The sequence below is a fragment of the Balaenoptera acutorostrata genome, chromosome 1 (assembly GCF_949987535.1).
Source record: "Balaenoptera acutorostrata chromosome 1, mBalAcu1.1, whole genome shotgun sequence".
Taxonomy (NCBI): domain Eukaryota; kingdom Metazoa; phylum Chordata; class Mammalia; order Artiodactyla; family Balaenopteridae; genus Balaenoptera; species Balaenoptera acutorostrata.
Genome location: NC_080064.1, coordinates 184,769,083 through 184,783,474, shown reverse-complemented (window position 1 = coordinate 184,783,474; position 14,392 = coordinate 184,769,083).

The window sequence follows — 14,392 nt, the reverse complement described above, 5'->3', positions numbered from 1 at the left end:
CCTCTAAAATATTCAATGTAAAATATCATCAGTTAATAAGACACACACCAAGATTTTTTTTAAGTTAAATTGATTGTTAGATGAATTATTCACTGAGTGCACTTAATATGATGACACTTACCAGTAGTACTGCTTTACTCACCACACACCCACTGAAAGTCCTTGTTTTTATCTCATACACTTGTTTAATTGCTAGAGATATGGATATGAAAAAGATAATTTACGTTACCTGTGATTTAGTGATATAACAGAAGCATCAGCAGGGAACACAGGAAGGGTGAAAATGGGTCCAGGGGACACAAATTTGCTGCAGTCAGAAAATGGCAGGTAGTGAGGATTTATTTCATGCTTGTTCTATACCAGATAACTTGCTAAGGACTGAGAAAATGTGGTAGTTGCCAGAGAAATGGAAACTGACCTTATTCACTATTTTAATACAAGCCTCAGTAAACTATTAGTGGTATATGATCATACCAAACAAAATGTTTCTAAGACTATGTTTCCAATTTCACATTGTAAATATAATTTTTAAATAAAAATATTTATGTATAGATATTGGTAGTTTACTAATTTTAATATATAACTTTTGGCTTTCCACAAAGTGTTAAACCTGCTAAACAACTTTGGGATATATTATTCTCCCAGGAGCACTCTAAATGTTATAATTCAGATTGGCAATATATACAGCACATACTTAATATACACTATGTACATATATATACTATGTACAGATATATTATGTGTGTACAATTATATATATCCAACCACAGTGATATAATGATTATACATATATAGCATATATACAAAAACTTTACTTATATATATAAAATCTTAAAGCTTAGCTTATGCTATCACTGGGGCATGCTTGTCATTTAAACATATTATCTTCTTTATCAATGTGTGTTAACAAATAACTTATCACAGATAACAGATGCAAATATCAGGTTTACAGTAAAGACTAATTTCACTAAGTGTAGCATGTGACATGCAGTGGGAGTTGAAATATGTTTGGCTGATACTCATCAGGATTCAGATTTAGTAAAGGAAAAGTAAGAATGAATTAGTAGAAATGGGAAGGGTTAAAAATAAGCTAGAACCAGAAAATGGTAATAGGAACATACATATTGATAATTACCTTAAACGTAAATGGACTAAATGCTCCAACCAAAAGACACAGACTAGCTGAATGGAAAAAAAAAACAAGACCTGTATATATGTGGTCTACAAGAGACCCATTTCAGACCTAGGGACACATACAGACTGAAAGTGAGGGGATAGAAAAAGATATCCCACACAAATGGAAATAGAAAGAAAGCTGGAGTAGCAATACTCATATCAGACAAAATAGACTTTACAATAATGACTGTCACAAGAGACAAGGAAGGACACTACATAATGATCAAGGGATCAATCCAAGAAGATCTAACAACTGTAAATACTTCTGCACCCAACACAGGGGCACATCAATACATAAGGCAAATGTCAACAGCTATAAAAGGGAAAATTGACAGTCACACAATAATAGTGGGGGACTTTAACACTCCACTTACACCAATGGATAGATCATCCAGACAGGAAATTAATAAGGAAACACAAGACTTGAATGACACATTAGACAAGATAGACTTAATTGATATTTACAGGACATTCCACCCAAAAACTGCAGAATAAACTTTCTTCTCAAGTGCAAACAAAAAATTCTCCAGGATAGATGACACCTTGGTTCACAAATCAAGCCTCGGAAAATTTAAGAAAACTAAAATCATATCAAGCATATTTTCTGACCACAATGCTATGAGATTAGAAATCAATTACAGGAGAAAAAATGTAAAAAACACAAACACACAGAGGCTAAACAATATGCTACTAAATAATCAAGAGATCATTGAAGAAATCAAAGAAGAAATCAAAAAATACCTAGAGACAACTGACAATAAAAACACAACAACCCAAAACCTATGGGATGCAGCAAAATCAGTTCTAAGAGGAAAGTTTATAGCAATACAAGCCTACCTCAAGAAACAAGAAAAATCCCAAATAAACCAATCTAACCTTATACCTAAAGGAACTAGAGAAAGAAGAAGAAATAAACCCCAAAGTTGGTAGAAGGAAAGAAATCATAAAGATCAGAGCAGAAATAAATGAAATAGAAACAAAGGAAACAATAGCAAAGATCAATGAAACTAAAAGCTGGTCCTTTGAGAAGATAAACAAAATTGATAAAACTTTAGCCAGACTCATCAAGAAAAATGGGAGAGGACTCAAATCAATAAAATTAGAAATGAAAAAGGAGAAGTGACAAATGATACTGCACATATACAAAGGATGATAAGAGACTACTACAAGCAACTCTATGCCAATAAAATGGACAACCTGGAAGAAATGGACAAATTCTTAGAAAGGTACAACCTTCCAAGACTGAAATAGGAAGAAACAGAAAATATGAACAGACCAATCACAAGTAATGAAATTGAAACTGTGATTAAAAGTCTTCCAACAAACAAAAGTCCAGGACCAGATGGCTTTACAGGTGAATTCTATCAAACATTTAGAGAAGAGCTAACACCTATCCATCTCAAACTCTTCCAAAAACTTGCAGAGGAAGGAACACTCTCCAACTTATTCTATGAGGCCACCATCACCCTGATACCAAAATCAGATGAAGATATCACACACACAAAAAGAAAATTACAGGCCCATATCAATGCTGAACATAGACCCAAAAATCCTCAAAAAAATACTAGCAAACCCAATCTAACAGTACCATGGATCATGCACCATGGTCAAGTGGGATTTATTCCAGGGATGCCAGGATTCTTCACTATATGCAAATCAATCAATATGATACACAATATTAACAAACTGAAGAATAATAACCATACGATCATCTCAGTAGATGCAGAAAAAGCTTTTGACCAAATTCAACACCCAGTTATAATAAAAACTCTCCAGAAAGTGGGCATAGAGGGAACTTACCTCAACGTACTAAAGGTCATATATAACAAACCTACAGCAAATATTATTCTCAGTGTTGAAAAACTGAAAGAATTTCCTCTAAAATCAGGAGCAACACAAGGGTGACCACTCTCACTGCTATTATTCAATGCAGTTATGAAAGTCCTAGCCACAGCAATCAGAGAAGAAAAAGAAATAAAAGTAATCCAAACTGGCAAAGAAGTAAAACTGTCACTGTTTGAAGATGACATGATACCCTACATAGAAAATCCTAAAGATGCCATCAGAAAACTACTAGAGCTAATCAATGAATATGGTAAAGTTGCAGGATGCAAAATAAATGCACAGAAATCTCTTGCATTCCTATACACTAATGATGAAAGATCAGAAAGAGCAATTAAGGAAACAATCCTATTCACCATTGCAACAAAAAGAATAAAATACCTAGGAATAAATCTACCTACGGAGGTAAAAGAACTGTACTCGGAAAACTATAAGATACTGATGAAAGAAATCAAAGATGACACAAACAGATGGAGAGATATACCATGTTCTTGGATTGGAAGAATCAATATTGTGAAAATGATTATACTACCCAAAGCAATCTACAGAGTCAATGCAATCCCTATCAAATTACCAATGGCATTTTTCACAGAACTAGAACAAAAAAATCTCAAAATTTGTGTGGGGACACAAAGACCCTTAATAGCCACAGCAATCTTGAGAATGAAAAATGGAGCTGGAGGAATCAGGCTCCCTGACTTCAGACTATACTACAAAGCTACAGTAATCAAGACAGTATGGTATAGGCACAAAAACAGAAATATAGATCAGTGGAACAGGATAGAAAGCCCAGAGATAAACCCACGCACATATGGTCACCTAATCTATGACAAAGGAGGCAAGACTATACAATGGAGAAATGACAGCCTCTTCAATAAGTGATGCTGGGAAAACTGGACAGCTACATGTAAAAGAATGAAATTAGAATACTCCCTAACACCACACACAATAATAAACTCAAAATGGATTAAAGGCCTAAATGTAAGGCCAGACACTATAAAACTCTTAGAGGAAAACATAGGCAGAACACTCTTTGACATAAATCACAGCAAGATCTTTTTTGACCCACCTCATAGAGTAATGAGAATAAAAACAAAAATAAACAAATGGGACCTAATTAAACTTAAAAGCTTTTCCATAGCAAAGGAAACCATAAAAAAGATGAAAAGACAACACTCGGAATGGGAGAAAGTATTTGAAAATGAAGCAACTGACAAAGGATTAATCTCCAAAATATACAAACAGTTCATGAAGCTCAATATTAAAAAAAAAAAAAACCGAATCCAAAAATGGGCAGAAGACCTAAATAGACATTTCTCCAAAGAAGACATACAGATGGCCAAGAGGCACATGAAAAAGCTGCTCAGCATCACTAAGTATTAGAGAAATGTAAATCAAAACTACAACAAGGCATCACCTCACACCGGTTAGAATGGACATCATCAGAAAATCCACAAACAACAAATGCTGGAGAGGGTGTGGAGAAAAGGGAACCCTCTTGCACTGTTGGGGGGAATGCAAACTGATACAGCCATTATGGAGAACAGTGTGGAGGTTCCTTAAAAAACTAAAAACAGAACTACCATACGACCCAGCCATCCCACTACTGGGCATATACCCTGAGAAAATCATAATTCAAAAAGACACATGCACCCCAATGTTCACTGCAGCACTATTTACAATAGCCAGGACATGGAAACAACCTAAAAGTCCATCAATAGAGGAATGAATAAAGAGGATATGGTACGTATAAAAAGGAATGAAACTAGGTCACTTGTAGAGATGTGGAAGTAACTAGAGACTGTTATACAGAATGAAGTAAGTCAGAAAGAGAAAAACAAATATCGTATATTAACGCATATATGTGGAATCTGAAAAAATTGGTATAGACGATCTTATTTACAAAGCAGAAATAGAGACACAGATGTAGAGAACATATGTATGGATACCAAGGGGGAAAGGGGGCGGTGGGATGAATTGGGAGATTGGGGTTGACATATATACACTATTGATGTTATATATAAAATAGATAACTAATGAGAACCTACTGTATAGCACAGAGAACTCTACTCAGTGCTCTGTGGTAACCTAAATGGGAAGGAAATCCAAAAAAAGATGGGATAAATGTATACGTATAGCTGAGTCGCTTTCCTGTACAGTAGACACTAACACAACATTGTAAAGCAACTACACTACAATAAAAATTTAAAACAAAAGAAAAAAAAAAGCTAAGACCATAGTGACAACACATAAACATTGGTATAGGGATAAAAGGGGCATGTACCTCTGGTAGCTAATTTTATTGTTATGTTTACAAACATAAAAGAACATCTTTTGGAGCATCCCTTCCTCCTAAGGAAGCTATAATATCTAAAAATGATTGTCTTGTCACCTCCCAGCATGAGGACAGTAACCTGGAGACTTCTTCCCCTCTCCTTACCCGCCCCTTCACCCCCAGACTTTGAAAGATATACCTATCCAAACTGAACTGCAACACCATCTCCCACGATGAAATCAGGACACTGTGGTCAGAAGGGGCTGAAGTTACTCTTTGGGGGGAATCTTATTAGCCCTTCAAGGTCTTCAACTTTAATTGTCATAGAGTTATACCTAATATTTGTTTAATTTCTTTTATATCTGTGACTATACATATTGTTATGACTAATCTTTATACCTGGACTCTCCTTTAGGGGCAGACTAAAAAATTATTTAACTATTAATTTGGAATTTTTAAAGAAACTACTTTGGTTATATGCCTTCTTCCTACCATTTCTTAGTTTTCTGCTTTATTTACTTCAGCTTTTATGTTTATTAACTTCCTTTTCCTACATTCTTTTGGCTACTTTTTAAATTCTCCATCCTAAAATGAACATCAGGTTACATTTCTTGAGAGGGGCACTAAAGAATTTTCTTTCTTAATAATGAAGATATGTAGCTTTAGCATCTCAGTTCTTCTGTGTCTCACAGATTTTATATACACACTTTATTTAGAGATTATACAATTTGACTCTAGGTTTTTTCTTTGATGCAATATTGCCTAGGGATTTTTTTTTAATTTCCAAATAAAATTTAATTTTTGGCTAACTTTCCAATTTTATTTTTCTGATCTTTATTGGATTATGATCATGGGATGTGGGCTTTCATATCTTGAATTTTTTAATTGGTTTGATTAACTTTGCGGTCAAGTATATAATTGATTTTGGTAGAAACTTCATTATCATAAAGTAATGTATACCTCATTTTGAAATATATCTATATCTAATTAAATGTGCTGCCCTTATCTTTTCTATCGATTTTCTCCAAATCTGAGATTTATTGAAATCCCTTAGCAGATTTATATTTATGCCATTTTCTAGTTGCACATTTTTGCTTACAAAACTAGCAGACTGACTGAAAAATATTGTTTTTCATTAATGTAACAGTAATGCAAATTCTGATTTTATGCAATTGAATATTTGTCTTATTTATTTTGTCATCTTATCATTTTCCTATATACATGCATGTATATTTTTACTTGCTTCTCAACCTAATTTTTTCTCATTCTGTGGTCTTTTTCTGATTGATTGAGTGATTATTTGGTTTAAGTCTTTACTTCAGTACTTTCCTCAGATAAGATATAGAGTGATATTCTAGCTCACTCCTGCCATATTCATAAATATCTTTCATTTATCTATAGAAATGAATGACATTTGGTGTAAATATAAAACAGGTACCGATTTAGTCTTTCCTCAACTAAAATAAATATTCTTCTTCTATTATTTATTGCTTCCTCTCTACCATCTAATTTTTTTCTTCTTCTGGAACTCCTATCATTCAATAGGATCTACCCTAAGGCTCTCCTGATTTTCATAGTTTTGTTTGTTTGGTCTATGATAGAGAAAGTTTTTTCTCATTTTCCCAAACTACCAACTTTGCAGAGACGGTCCTGTCTTGCATTTTGTCTCATTTTTTAAAACTGCTCTTATTATATCTTTTTTTTTTTTTTATGTTTAGGTAGCTCTGTCTCCTCCATTGGCTCTGTTGGGTTGAATTCTCTTTTATTCTATTTTTCTTCCTGTCTCACTTCAGGTGTTCTATTATTTCTTTGTCTGTTGTTTGAGGTCAGGGTCTAGGTGTAAGTGGTAAGTTCTAATAGATCTGTGAGTGACATTAGGAAAAGCATTCTCTGCAGTGTGCGTGGCTTAAAGTAGCTGACCAGCATTCAGTCTCCCATACCAGCAGAGGTAGGCTGTTTGCCCAGCCTCTAAATTTTGAAAGTAGAGAAAACAGCTCACCTTTTTAGCTCCTCTTGGATGCTTGGGACCAGAGGGACCAGGTACTTTCAAAGGGGCTGATGTCAACCTTCCTACTGAAAGGTCTACAGATCTCTGTGAACTGAGATCTTCCCTGAGTGCCCTACGTTCTCATCCCCACATTACAGCAAGCTGACCTCTCCACTGACTGATTCACCAAAGAGAAATCCCATACTTCCCCCTCAGTTTGGATGCACAGAATATCCCAGGCCTGATTCATACCGATCTACTTGCTGACCCCAGCAGTAGCTGGTCCAGAGAGGAAAATTTGTTGCAGTTGATAGCAGAGCAGAAACCAAGTCATTTTTCCCTTATACAGTTCCACAAAGCAGAGCATCATTTCCTAGTTCATTAGAAATAAAAACTTTCTTACACAATCACAACTTTAACTTTAAAAAACAAGAAATGCATTAGCATCTTTATTACAAATGTAATTGGTTTTCTTTTATTTTTCTTCATAGGGATAGGGTCACTAACTAAAATATACCACTGTAAAATCTGCAATTTAAATTTCATTTCATGCTGCATTGTAGAAATAGTTTACATAAATAGTGCCCATTAATCATTTAAAACAAAGGTTAAATGTAAATTAGGATCCTGTTATATATTTCTATGATTATTTATGGTTTTCTGGTAAAGTTTTATTTTTCTGAGGGTGAAGGAATTAATGTTTTTGAAAGTAAAATATCTTTAAACTAAAATTGATAACTTCCAGAAATCAGTTGACTTGAAGAGAGTGCCATGTCATCACAAACAGCTTTTGAAGTTAAAAAACATGCTAGCTCTCAGTCACGATTTTAATTATGTCATAATTTAATCATTAAATCTCTTTCTTTAGGAGCCATATCCGCTATATTAAGTAACTACATTCAATACAATTCTGAGAAAAATGATATTCTGGTGGCTGTAATTTTTTGAAGAGAGTTGGAATACTGGTTTGATGATTTTTCAGTTTATTCAACAGAAGAAGGTAGTAAAAGGAAAAACATTAGTATAAGTTAGTAAAGACTATCTAGTTTAAGCTGCATTGCCAAAGGGACAAAATATCTGGATAAACACTTTGTTTTGGTGGTTTGTATAAATTTTTATCCTTTTATTACGAAATACCAAAGTAATTGACCTACATTTCACTCGTCATTCTAAACTACTGTTCTTAGGTCACCACTGTTACTTTCTTTTAAGTGTTTCTATTATTTCATTTGATTCTGATGGTTTTATTCTTTTATCACAGCTTAGATATGATACTTATGTCAAGACTGACAATCTGAACTTTAGGAAACAAATAAATAATTAGGCATTTTATCATTTACTAAATTCCAAATGAAAGCATAAAAGGTGTTACCTGAATTAAAGTTATTTAGAAGAAATAGTATTTTCTATTTCTTGTAATAGATTACAATCACGGGAGAAAAAAAGCAAAGCAGCAAAACAAAAACAATTGTGTTTATTTCAGCACTCGGCAACATCATATTTTACTGCATTGTTTTCTTTACGTAGGTTGTTAGGGTTACAGTTAACAGTGATATTTATGTAATGCTGCCTACTCTGAATACCTAAAACCAAGAATGCAATATTCTGATGAACAGTATCATTGTGGCTAGGTGTCATTATACATCTCACTTAGTTCCCTGGATATTTTTGAGCAACAAAGTTTTAAGAAAGAAGTGAAGTTATAAAAGGAAGTATTCTATATCTTTTGTAATACAACAATAGCATCTACAGTGTTGAATGAGAGTTTTTCAAGATATTTGCAATAATTTTAATAAACCATTATTATAATAGCCATTCAGAGATAAGTAACTACAATGTTAATTTTAAATATCTGAAGCAAAATTCAAGTAACTGTTTCCAGTAAACTATCATAATGGCTTTTCGTTCATATTATTTCCAGATCATGTTATCCAAGGTTGGTTATATGTAAATACAACAGTTAGGAGCTTGTTGTCTCAAGCAAAAATTATACTTCAATTACGCTCTAAACATATTTCATGTTACTCTTTACTAGAGCAAGAAAGCAATTACACTTTAACTCTCTCTTTCTGATGAAATAATAATCAGAATTCATTAACATGTTTAAAAGGATAGATCATTAGCGCAATGTCATTTAGAGAATGGAAATAAATGAGTCAGGTTTAGAAAATTATTTTCTAATTTTCTAGGATTTTGATAATAGTAAGACCTCTGACAGTGAAGCCAAGTCTAGAAGTTTCAGTTTGATATCTAGGTTTCCACTGCCATATCTCTACAGACACCATGACTTGAAGGTGATCCTTCACAACTTAAACTTTAAAATAAGCAAAATCTGTATTTTAATATCTCCTGTGAACACGAAGCAGTATGTATAGCAAGCAAACAGGGGAAACTTTATAAATTAACTTACATTAAGAACAAATGTCATGCATTTTTGATACTATCCTGAAAGGACAAACATCAGCCCTTGAACACCATATGTGGTCTGCATTATGGCTTCTTGGCACCAATCCATCGTCTATTTCTAGCAGCCGCCATTTCAAAAATTTATGAGGACCTGGGAAGCACAGAAGGGCTAAAGAAGCCACTTGAGTTCTGCTTATTAGCATACTCATTAAGCCTAATCAATAATTGATGAACCATTTGTGAAAAACATATGGATTAAATTACATCTTGGCTTAGACCATTCAGAAAAGAGTCATAAGTATTTTGCCCTATTATTTGCTGTGTAAACATGATGTCAAAACTGATTCCACACAGACAACTGAAAAAGCTTGGGCTTTCTTTTCTCTACAGACCAAAATTATAATGTATTATGCCATATTTTTAAAATGTTTTAAAAGAATTTACTACAGAAGCTATTGGAATCAAAATTAGTGGGATATAGTATGAACTTTAAATTTTTAAAAACATTGCCCCTAGAAATGCTTGAGAGAAAAATATCAAAGGTACCTATGAGGAAAATGTTTTGAAGACTTAGAAACACTAGGCTATGTCTACGCACATTAATGCTTCTGCTATTGGCCTTGGGGTAGTTTTCAGCTAAAAAAAAATCCACAATTTTTGTGGTTATATGACTATAGAGTCAAAGTACATTAAAAAAAATTTTAATTTACAACAGTTTTAAATTCACAGAAACATTGCTAAGATACCCTACACCCCATCTTCTGTTTCCTCTATTATTAACTTCTTATATTAATATAGTACATTTGTCATAATCAGTGAACCAGTATCAATACAGTATTATTAACTAAAGTTCATATTCTATTCGGATTTCTTTAACTTTTACCTAATGACCTGTTTCTGGTTCATGATCCCATCCAGGATATCCCATTACATTCCATTATCATGTCTCCTTAAGCTCCTTTTGGTTGTGACAGTTTCTCAGACTTGTTTTTGATGAACTTGATATTTTGGAGGAGTATGTATTAGTAGTTTGTAAAGTGTCTCTCATTTGGGATTTGTCTGATATTTTCCTCATGATTAGACTGGGTTTGAAGGAGGTAAAGTACATTTCTCATCACACTATATCCAGGGTACATACTATTAACATGACATTACTGTTGATATTAACCTTGATCTGGCAGTGTTTGTCAAGTTTCTTTACTCCAAATTCTTCTTCCCCCCTTACCATATGTACTCTCAGGAAGGTGTTTCTATGTGCCATCAACACTTAATAGTGTACAGTGTGTTTCACCTCCTTGAGAGTGGAGTATAAATCTATGTAAATTATTTGGAATTCTTATGTATGAGATTTATTCTCCCACCTATTTATTTATTTATTCAGTCATTTATGTCTGTTAGTACAGACTCATGGTTATTTATTTCATACTTTGACTTATAATCCACTGCTACTATAATACAATGCTATTTTATTTATTTTATTACCCTTGTCCGGCTTTGGCCTCATAAAATTAATTTAGACGTCTTTCCTCCTCTTCTAATATATTATTTGTAAGAGATTGAGAAGGGTTGTTATTATTATAGTTCTTCTTTAAATGTTTGGTGGAATTCATCAGTGAAGCCACCTGGTCTTGGGCTTTTGTTTGTTAGGAGGTTTTTGCCTACTTATAACTGGGTTGTTTTCTTACTGTTGAATTTTAAGAGTTCTTTGTAGGTTTTGGATACAAATCCTTTATCAGATATTGTTTTGTAAATATTTTCTCCCAGTCTCTGACTTGTGTTTTCTTAATTTTAGTAAGTTCAGCTTGTGAATTTTTCCTTTCTTTGATTGTACTTTTGGTGTTCCCTCTAAAAACTCATAACCAAATCCAAGATAATTTTGGTCAGATGATTTCCTCTAGAAATTTTATTGCATTTTACATTTAGTTTTATGATCCATTTTAAATTAATTTTTGTGAAAGATATAATGCCTATGTTAAGCTATTCTTAGGTGGTGGTGGTGATGGTGGTTGCTGTTGTTGTTTTGCCTATGGACATATGTTCCACCACCACTGTTAAAAAGGCTATACTTTTCCATTGTACTGCTATTTTACCATTGTCAAAGATGCATTGACTATATCTATATGGTCCTATCTAGTTGTCTATTCTGTTCCTCTGATCCATGTGTCTATTCTTTTGCTAATACAACACTATCTTGATTCCTGTGGCTTTACATTAACTCTTGAAATTGTGTAGTGTGAGTTCTCCAATTTTTTTCTTCTTTAGTAGTGGATTGGCAATCCTAGACCTTGTAGTTTTCCACATAAACTTTAGAATTTGTTTGTTAATATCTACAAATTAGTTTATTGGAATTTGAATGGAATTGTGTTGAATCTGTTTATCAAATTTGGAAGAATTGAAATCTTAACAATACTGAGTGTTCCTAACCATGAACATGGAACATTACTCCATTTATTTAAAACTGATTTGTTTCATCAAAGTTTTAGAGTATATTGCTTATACTTCCTAAAAATAATATTTTGTTAGTGTTATAGCTAAGTACTTTTTAGTGATTTTTAAAAAATGGCAGTATTTTAAAAATTTCAAATTCCAATTGTTTATTACTGTTATATGGATTTTTTTTTAAAGTCTTCTATTATTCCTGTGTCCTTGCTAGACTCAAATTTGAGTTTCTGGAGTTTTTTGTTGATTCTTTTGAATTTTCTACATGGACAATCAAGTCACCTATGAGTGAAGACAGTTATAGTGTTTCTGTTCCAATCTATATCTTTAATTTCCTTTTATTTTCTTTTTTTATTCAATGAGCTATGACTTCCAGTACAATGTTGAATAGCAGTGGTGAGAAAAGACTTCTTTGCATTGTTCCTTATCTCAGGTAGAAAGTATCTAGTTTAATCACCATTTAATATGATTTTAGCTATAGGGTTTTTGTAGATAATATGATACACTTTTTCTATAACACAGAAAATCCCAATTAATCAAAATTTTTTCAGGATCCATCATAAATGTGTACTTATTTCTCTATTTTATTACTACTTGCCCATCATCAGAAAATACTTTTCTAATGCTAACTTGGATAAACATAATTTAGCCTTAGGGACCCAGTTATTAAATTTAAACTCTACAGAATTCTAAAATCCCAGAATTCTAAAACCCCATATAAAAATAGATACGTGGCTAGGGCATTTTGTAAAAACAAAAGGAATTGGCATAAACATACAAGGGAAAAAAGTTCAAAAGAGTCATGCAACAAATAAATGAAATTATGTAATGTTGAAAAAGGGATAATCAGGAAATATTCATTGACTGACATCCAGGGAGAGAAACTTAGAACACAGAAGACACTAAAACAGCAGATGTTTTATAATTTCTTTTTTTTTTTTTTGATTTTATCTCTAATAATAATTTTTAAATGTCAGCAACCTTTAGATTATTTCAGACACCAGTAGTTAGAGGATAAAAAGTCAGATTTGACTAGAATAAAATACATGAAGATCACTGTTCAAGCAAACACAAAACCACTTTATCATCTAGCCTAAAGTCAAAAATACTCCTGTAGAGCACAATTTCTTTTCTATATTCCATCAGTAACCCTTAAAAAGATTCTATGAAAATAGTGTTCTTTATGAAAAGAATTATGTTAGGGCTGATACTCAATGTTGGTTCCTGCAAAATCTAAGTGCTACTTAAGAATAGTAATCATAGGACTCAATATCAGGAAAGTGAACTATTCAAAAATTGTACTATTAAAGAATAATTTTTAAAGAAAGTTAAAATCAGGAGTCCCATAAGATATAAAATAGACATGACTATAATTAGGTAACCCAGAACACTTTTCTAGACAATGTATAGTTTTCTATGTAAACACATTTGTTTTACATTTTCATTTGTTGACTGAATTATACAATTTGCATTGTAAAACTAATTCATGACAACTATTCTAGTCGTCATCTTGAATATTTTTATCTAATTATTTAAAAAGCTGAACACTGAGATACCAGTTTCCAGCCCAGCATGTAAGCTTGAATGTCACCCCACCATCATAAAAAAAATTAAAAGCTGGGCTTCCCTGGTGGTACAGTGGTTAAGAATCCACCTGCCAATGCAGGGAACATGGGTTCCAGCCCTGGTCTGGGAAGGTCCCACATGCTGTGGAGCAACTAAGCCCGTGTACCACAACTACCGAGCCTGCACTCTAGAGCCCACAAGCCACAACTACTGAGCCCACGTGCTGCAACTCCTGAAGCCCATGCAACTAGAGCCCATGCTCCAAAACAAGAGAAGCCACCACAGTGAGAAGCCCGCACACCACAATGAAGAGTAGCCCCTGCTTGCTGCAACTAGAGGAAGCCCACACGCAGCAATGAAGACCCAACACAGCCAAAAATAAATAAATAAAAATAAATAAATTTAAAAAGATAAAAGCTGACCAAACTGAAACATTAACAACTTTTCCTAAATCCATAAGAGAAATGAGGTCACAGGGCAAGTGGCTGCCCCCTAAATTAGACAGACCTACAGGATAATACAAAGAATCACAGTTTACCAGAGCAGAAACCTCCAGGAACTAGTGCCAGAGTAGGGAAACCTGAACTGTAATTGATGGGCTGCTGGAGGCTCAAAGTGGACCAGTCTGAGAGGTTAAAATCTCTAAGGGAAACAGTAGTCATTAGGGAGGCTGCACACTTTTGTGAGGTTTACCTCCAGGA